We start from the raw sequence: 8679 nt of genomic DNA on the forward strand, positions 1-8679 counted from the left end.
ATTTACAAATACATAAGCATACATATATTGGGGGTACACACACAAATACATGTTTACTGATGGAAAACATTCTCAAAAAGATTCGGAGACCATTGTCATAACTCATTTGAACAATTCCTCATGAATCACTTGTGAGTGGTATTATTTTGCAGTTAAGAAAACTGAAACTCAGAGTGGCAAAAAATGCCCAGAGACCATGAGCTATAAAATTTATGTGGAAGTGGGTGCACCTGGGTGGCTCAGTTGGTTGAGTGTCCGACTCTTGATTTCAGCTCAGGTCATAGTCCCAGGGTCGTGGGATAGAGCCCCACATCGGGCTCCATACTGAGTGTGGAGCCTGCTTAAGATTCTCTCCCTCTCCCTCTGCCCCTGCCCCCTGCTTTCACTCTCTCTTGAAAATAAAATTTAAAGCATTTATGTGGAAGTGAAGACTGGCCACCAATGAAACTGGCACCCCAAAAGCTGAGTGAGCAATTCAGGGAGACAGCTGTGGAAATTAACAAGCAAACTCCACCCCCATAGCTACTGAGTCCCAGGATCTGCTCTGTTCTATTCCTAACAGAGTATGCCAGGAAAGCCAGCACCACAAAGAATATCTCATTCTATCAGGCTGAATGATGTTGTCCTGAACCCAGGAAGCCTGCAGAAACATCATCTTTTACGAAAAAAGCCAGGCATTTGTCCTAGGATGCTTTAAAGACACTGTCACCATCCCCATCAACAAACACAAATGTTGCCTTAGTGTATATGTCTGGAGTCGGAAGTGAGATCACAGTCCCAGATGATTGAATCTGACTTTACAAGGGGGGCCTGATCTTGGCAAAAGCCAAGGTTTCTCAAAGTCATCCCTTTGGGGGCTGCAATGTTTAAAACAAAATTTCCTCCCACCACTAAAACTCACTGGGTGGAAATAGCCCTTGGAAGAATGGAAACCCATTTCCCTCTGCAGCAAGCTGGTCTGCCTCCCAAAGCTCAGAAATGTGCTGTGCTCAGCATTTCTGTGCTGATGCAGCATCCATGGTCAAAAAAGGCGGGCGGCTGCAGCAGCCGCAGCAGCAGCAGTTGCTCTAGGGGGTGGAAATCAGATTGCACCATTTCTACCTCATTTGGCAGCAGAAGCACCGAGTCACAGGGAAGATGAGGTTCTAGTCCAGAAGCAGCTGGGCTATGTCACTCTAAAGGTGGTGAGTAAGATGGCTATTCACTGGGGCATTAGGTTTTTGTGCTATTTTCCTAAGTGAAGGTTCTGGGTGTAAGAGGATGTGTGTGTGTGTGTGTGTGTGTGTGCATATGTAATTGTACACATATATGGGCACTCATATTTTCACTGAGCAGCAATACTTGGAAAGCTGTAAGTGGAATAAATAGATAGAATGTCGTGTTTTCAGGCTGGAGGGGGTCATAGAAATCATGCATTCCAAGTCCCTTATTTCACAGAAGAGGATCCTGAGGTCCAAAGAAGTGAAGACTTTTGCCTGAGACTACAGAATTAGTAAGTGGCCAGGTCTAGAACCTAGTGTTCTGAACTCCAGTGCAGGATTCTTCCCATTGCTATACATGGGTATAAGATGACTGCCTCTGTGCCAAGTGACCTGTATCCCTGAAACCTGTAACCACAGCATTAGTGTCACTGAGACCCCTCTGGATGTTTCCAGTAAGCATGGGAAGCCATTTCTGACTAACTGCAATCTGGGGCACAGCAGCAAAACAGCAGCACGTGTTTGCCGTAAATTGTTCCAGTCCTAATGGCAACCTCCTCCCTCGAGGTGATTTCTCCGGTCACACAGCAAACAAAGTGTATACAGCACCGGCAAATCCTCCCGGCGGGGTCAAGTGGGCTGTTGATAGGGCTGGAGAGTGTGCTTCATCAATAATATCCCCCTTTGCTTGGAACAAATATTTGCTGAGTGCCACCCATATGCCAGGCACCATCACATTCTTTACCTCAGTTCACAGCTTTGTGAAGCATTATTATCCATCTTGGACAAGTAAAACTGAGGCTGAGGGAGGTTCAAGTATGCAGGCTATTTTGGGTCTTTAAAAGTTCCTCGTTCTAAGAATTGTGGTTTTAAAAATAGTTATTTTCTATGATCCTCTTTACCAGAATGACCATTGCCCCTGAAATAGAAGGAAATGTTCTCTCCTTAACGAAAAGCCATTATCTGCAACACTCTGGATCAAATGTGTAGTCAGATCAGGGAAAATGACATTGAACATTTGCAGGTTTTGACTCTAAATTAGGCATTGTATGGGCCTTTTGGGTTTTCTCAGGTTTTTCTCCTATTTTTCTGGATTCTGGTTCAAGTTAAGATTGCACAACACGCCTAAGAACCTTGGCTCTTTAAATACAGCTCTACCCCTAATTGTGTGATCTGGAATAAGTCAGTTTACTTCTCTGAATCTTCTCATTGATAAACTGACAACAAAGACTAGATGATCTCTATCCTCCCTTTGAGCATTGAAATGTTTATGTATGTGTTCATTCATTCACTTACTTAAGTGTTTCTTGAGTTCCCATGACATACTAGATGTAGTGTTGGTGGTGGAAGGAATTTCAGAGATAACCTCCTCCAGCCCCACACCTCTCAAGCCTGCAGAGTTACTCACGCAGGTGTAGTTCTAGTCAAGCTCCATCAAGACACGGTCCAGCATGCTTTCTGGGAACCAAGTATGCCCTACTCAAGTCCCCTCCCAGCTGGAAATGATTTGAATTTCCTTTCCCGTTGCTCTCTTCTATAATAACACTTATTGAGTACTTACTCAGTAAAACACAGTGCCAGGCACTGTGCTAAACAGTTTTCATGCACTACATCATTTAATCCAGACAATAATCCTATTCAGTAGATAATATGATTAGCCTCAATTCACAGATGAAGAGACTGGCAACTTGACCAAAATTGCAGTTAGAAAGTAGTGGGGACAGAGGTTCTGTTTGGGATAATGAAAAATGTTTGGAAATAGATAGTGGTAGTGGTTGTGCCACATTATGAATGCACTTAATGTCACTGAATTGCACAATTTAAAATGGTTAAAATGTTAAGTTTTATATTATGTATATTTTACCATGATAATAAATACAGCAGCAGAGAAATTTAACCTAGGTAGAAAGACTCCAAAGTCTTCTACCTCAACCATTCCTTATTTATTCTCACCACAGACAGGACTCAGAAAGGAATGTGTTCCCTCTCTAATGGAGGGCTTAGGTATTTTTTGTTTGTTTGTTTGTTTTTGTTTCTTAAGAAGCCACAAAATAATGCCCACACATTGGGAAAGTTCCTTTCTGTGTTTAAGGTCAACAGTAACCTATTTATGAACAGATTCCCAAGTCTGGAAGAGTCAGAAATCACTTCCATGTTTCTTCTCCCATTTTTCTCCCAGTCTATAAGCTAAAGCTCTATCTGCAAACTCAATTCAACTTCAAACACATTTAAATATCAGGTACCTTCTTTGCACAAGATCCTGGCTTACATGTTTTGGGGAGCAGAGATGAGAAAGATATCATCTCTGCCTCAAAGAGCTCGCAGTCTAGCAAAAGGGGCAAATACAGAAATACGAAGAAGCAAAGTCATTGGATAGAATTGTTAAGCACCTATGCTAGATGTGAAGGCTACAGAGATGAACAAAACAGTTTCAGTCTGCAGCAAAGATGGCACAGATTCAGTGAGAAGGGCCTTCAGAGGGGAAAGACTATACATTCTGTTGAGATGGAAAGGTATTTGCATGGGGGATTTTTCTCCTCATCCATTAAATAGCCATGAATCTATTCCAGATGTTATTAGAGGGGAAATCTCACCACCTGTCCTTCCTTTTCTTCTCCTCTCATTCTTTCTTTAGGCTTACTCTGTTTTCCTTTTTTTAAACTTTTTCTATTGGACACTTAGATCACTCATCTTTGGTCTTTCTTCTTTACCAATATAAGCATTTTAATACCAAGGTCTCCGTTAAGCACTTCTAATAACTGCAAGACACAAGGTCTTGATATTTTAATTAATTATTTCCAATAATTAATATTTTACAATATGATTTATTCTTGGACCAGTGAGCAATTTAGAAATGTCTTTTGTTCCCAAACACATGGGAAGAAGCAAGTGGATTTTTTTTTTCTGGTAATGATATCTCACTAAATTATACTGTAGTCAAATAATACAATCAGTATGACATCATATCATAGTATTTGTTCAGTCATCATTTGTGGGCTACTACATGATCAAGTTTTGTACATGTCCCATGTACACTCCAAAAAATTGTGCTTTTTCTAATTACTGGTAAGGAATTTCCAAGCTTGTCCATTACAGCAAGCTTGATAGTTCAAATCTTCTATATCCTTTCCAAGTATTCTTATCAATTACCAAGAGAGCTACCTTAAAATCTCTTACTATCATTTCCAATTTGTCTTTTTCTTCCTAAAATTATTTTTTTTTTGCCGTTGTATTTTGAAGCTATGTTTCTAGGGGCCTACAAGTTTAAAACTGTTCTTCTACTTAATTCTTCTTCTTACATTGTTTATTATGTGGAGAGCATCTTAATCACCAGTAAAGTCTTTTGTCTTCAAGTCTATTTTATCTGACATTAATGAACTACACAGTTTTCTTTTAGTTAGTATTTACCTGTTATTTCTTTTCCCATCCTCTCCTTTCAGCCCTTTTGTTAACATGTTTTTATGCATCTCTTTCAAACAGCACATAGCTAGATTTTTATTTCTGGTCCAGTTATATTTATTTCCTTTGAGCTCTGCTATGCCATTAGAAGAATATTCATATATCTTATCTGAAAATTTTAGATACTGACTTCTAGGAGGTTTTCAGGTTTCTTATTGCCAGAAATGAAGGGTCTAGGACCACATTATTTAGTAAGATTTCTGAGGGTGCTTCTCACTGTTTCTCCCTTTAGAGTGTTAAAAACTGGCCCTTTCTCTCACTCAGTCTGTGCTGTTCCATTACATCAAATTTCATCTTGTCCCTCCCAGACATCCCCAAAGAACTTCACATCTACAGCTGAAGTCTTTAGTGTCTCCTTTTATTCCTGCTAATAGATTTGTACCAGAAGTGAAATGATGAAGTAGATCTTGTAGATTGGCCCTTACTTGAAAACAGACCTTAACTTTAAGGCTCAGGTCTTCAAAGGAAATAGAGTTATTTAGACCCTTGGAAAATGTGGTCACAATTGGCCTTCTTGGAAATTAATGGTATGCTATTACCATAAGGCATTGAGGAACTTATCTGGCTTCATTAATAACAAATTATACTAACAGTCTTTCTTTGCCAATAGCTACCTTTTTTTTTTAAGTTGAAAAAGAAGGTCTTTAATATTTGTTTAGCCCTTACTATGATGGAGCACTGTGGTTGTTGTTGTTGTTGTTGTTTTTATGCATTATGTCATTTTATCCTGACAATAACTCTCTGAAGTAGATATAACTATTATCCCTGTAAAAGAGGACCTCCAAAGTTTGAGGTTCTGTCAGAGCCGGGCTCAGGCCCAGGAAGAAAGCAAGTCAACAGACTCTACAGTTTCCCAACATAGAATTCTACTTCTTCTCATCTGTACCCAACTCTGGTTTCCTACACAGTTGTACAGCCCTTTTGTCTTTGACTTCTAGCCACTTAGTAACTGTGTAGCCTTGGGCAAGATGCTTCACTCCTCTGGGCCTCAGTTTCCTTATCTTTTAGCTCTAAGATTCTCATCTCTGACGACTTCACATACAATGGGGTCCATACTGCCAGTGTACCAGGGGGAGGCAGAGCTGTGTTTCTGTTGGAGCTTCTGAGATCCTCAGGATTCAAAATCTTTCCCCAGAATTCAGAAGGAATTCATGGCTGTATTTCTCCCTGTTTCATAATGTGCTATTTTTACAATGCGTGTTCAGTCAGATTGTGGGTCAACTACAGGATACATCATGAAATAATCCTTCCCTAGGCTTCCCTTCTGCTCAGACTGGGGCTGACATGGGTCACACAGCATGTGACACTGCATTTCACCTGCCTGCTTCCCTGACCCCTTTTTCTGGGGTGGAGGAGACGATGAAAGGAGCCCAATCATCTCTGGGCCCATCTTCAAAGAGAAGGCAGAAAGATAGAGCAGTACAGATGTGCTCTCAGTAAACAATAGTCCTATGATGCCAGCATTATCATCATCCCTTGTATTGTATGTAAAACAGCCCAAAGTACATAGGTAGTAGAACTAGTATGTGGTCTCACATCTGTCTTGGCTCTAAAACCCACACTTGTTCTCCCATAGAATCCACACTCTCCAGTAGAAGTCAAAGACCTATGTAAATCGAGCACAATTTCAGAAGTGCCAGGAAAACATCCTCTGTTTTCCCCAAACATTCATCATTCACTGGCTTATGAGTCCCCAAAATGCTATTAATTGATGTTACCACCTTTTAAAAATTCCCCTAAGAGAAGAAACATAGTTAGGTACAGGTTACTCAACTGGGATCTTGTTCTGGAAGCATAAGGAGGGAGCCTCACGAAAGGGGAGAAGAGAACAGAACAAAGAAAGCTTGGAGCTCTGAGTGAGTGGAAAAAACCCCTTTATCCTCCATTTCCCAGTAAGACAAGAATTAGGCTCAGAAAGGAAAAATCACTTGTCTAAGGTCACTACTTGCAGCAAAGGAAGAATTAGAACTCAGGCCTCCCAGACCAGTGTCTTGCTGCATGCTGCAAGGAACTTTCTTGGTAATATTGTGGTTGTTCACATATAATGAGTAAAGAACTTGGGATGAAATGCCCTCTTTTCCTGTCCTAGGGTAGCCCATAATTTAAAAAGTGTATATTAAAGACAGAAACAATTCCCATTAAAAAAAAAAAGAAATTCCCGTTGTCCCTTTTATTCCCTCCTAACTTGTCTATCACTTGCTTCAGTGCACTGTTTTCCTTTGTATTGTATCAGCTCAGAGTATCTGATCATGCACCAAAAACAGGGAACATCTCTGCCAAGCAAGAGTCCTGCTTATCAGCCCTGCCTTGGGGGAGACAGGGAACCTGAGATCACCCAGAACAAAATGGAAGTATATTCACCTTGGTTTACCATCCTCCATCCCAAGAATTTCCCTTAGGGAACTCTGCCCTTAAAAGAGCCCCTAAGTCCTTCTCTATTTTCCAACTCCCCTCCCCCACCTCATCCCAGGTGATGAAACACTGTGACTGGTTAAGATGCTGTTTAAATGCAGAATGTTATTATCACCATATATCATCCAGATCAGCTTTCTAGGTCGTACTAAGATGTCAGAATGATGCAAGCCAACATTTTTATTATTTAGGATACAGTATACTAAGTTTATGTTGATTACTCTAAGTATCATCTTTGAAAGATAACTAGCATTAAAGTGTTGATAATGTTCCACTTTTGCAATCATATTTGCATAGTGTACAACAGAGTTTAGCAGGAAAAATTATCTTAAGTGGTGTTTCTCATCTGCTCTGTCAGTCTCACACTGCTTGCTTTAACTTGGTACATGAGGTAGGACAAACGCTTATGATTTTTTTTTATATCAGCTTTACATTATATAATGTTATTCTTGTTCCTTCTGGGAAGCCTGCAGCATGGAGTTGTAATGGAAAAAAGCAGAATCTTTGGGGCCGGTCATAACTGAATTCCAATTCCAGCTTATGCACTTGAGAAAGTCATTTAACCGCTCAGGGAAGCAGCCACCTCTTCTGTAAAATGGAGTTAGCAAGGCTGTGAGATTGTAGATAATATATGAAAAACACCTAGACAGCACTGTGCCTGGCACGCAGCTGACTGGCATACAGCAGCCCCCTTTGTTTCACATACAGTGGTTTTAAATGCCTGTTTACCGGCAGTTTGAAATTAAAGATTGAAAGTAAGCTGACATTCCCTGCACTCTACTTCTGGCTGACGATTCTTTGGCCTTCCAGCAGAGTTATATATGCAGATAATCTGTTTGGTGCTGCTCAACACAGAAGGGACACTGATTTTATTTTATGAACAATAGTTGAATGTCTCCGGAGTGTCGGCTACTGGGAAATAAATATTGTAGATTTCATTTATTCATTCATTCATTACAAACAAGCTATCCTCCAAACGACCCCCTCATTCTTCCTTTTTCCCCTGTACTTTTTTTTACACTCCCCCAGGTCCTACTACAGTCTTTTGCCCAATTGGATGCTATTTTTCATTTTCATCTTGTCACCACCTAATGTCCAAATTTATTTAAATCATCCTCAGACACAATCCTACAAGATATGAATCACGTTCGGGATTTTTTTTTCCCTCTGACTTGTCAGCTGTCTCATTTATGATTGACAAGATTTCCATTTCAGTTAATTTCTACTAATTCTGCTTCAAATCTGTATATCTAATGAACACACCAATCGGCACCTCATTATCAGTCAGGACCATTTTTTTCCAGTGTAATGCACTGACTTCATAATTTACAGTACAAGGTAGCTGCCATTAAGTGAAACTCAAAGAAAGCCTTGTCCAGTTTGCATGAAAACAGTATCTGGCATGTGAGTACAAACATCATATCCTCTCTAGGCTCTCATCCTTTATACATATGAACACTTTGCATGCTCCCGTCAGGCTGTTAAACCCAAACAAGGCTTTTCTCTTTGTAAAGGTATGTTGAATTGTATATCTCTGCATAAGGACGAAAAGAAAAACAGTTTGTCTGCACACACACACACACACACACACACACAAACAGTCCAAGTT

The sequence above is a fragment of the Lynx rufus genome, unplaced genomic scaffold, assembly GCF_022079265.1.
Source record: "Lynx rufus isolate CCGP_SWC_20201006 ecotype Redwood Valley unplaced genomic scaffold, mLynRuf1.p SCAF_3, whole genome shotgun sequence".
Taxonomy (NCBI): Eukaryota; Metazoa; Chordata; class Mammalia; order Carnivora; family Felidae; genus Lynx; species Lynx rufus.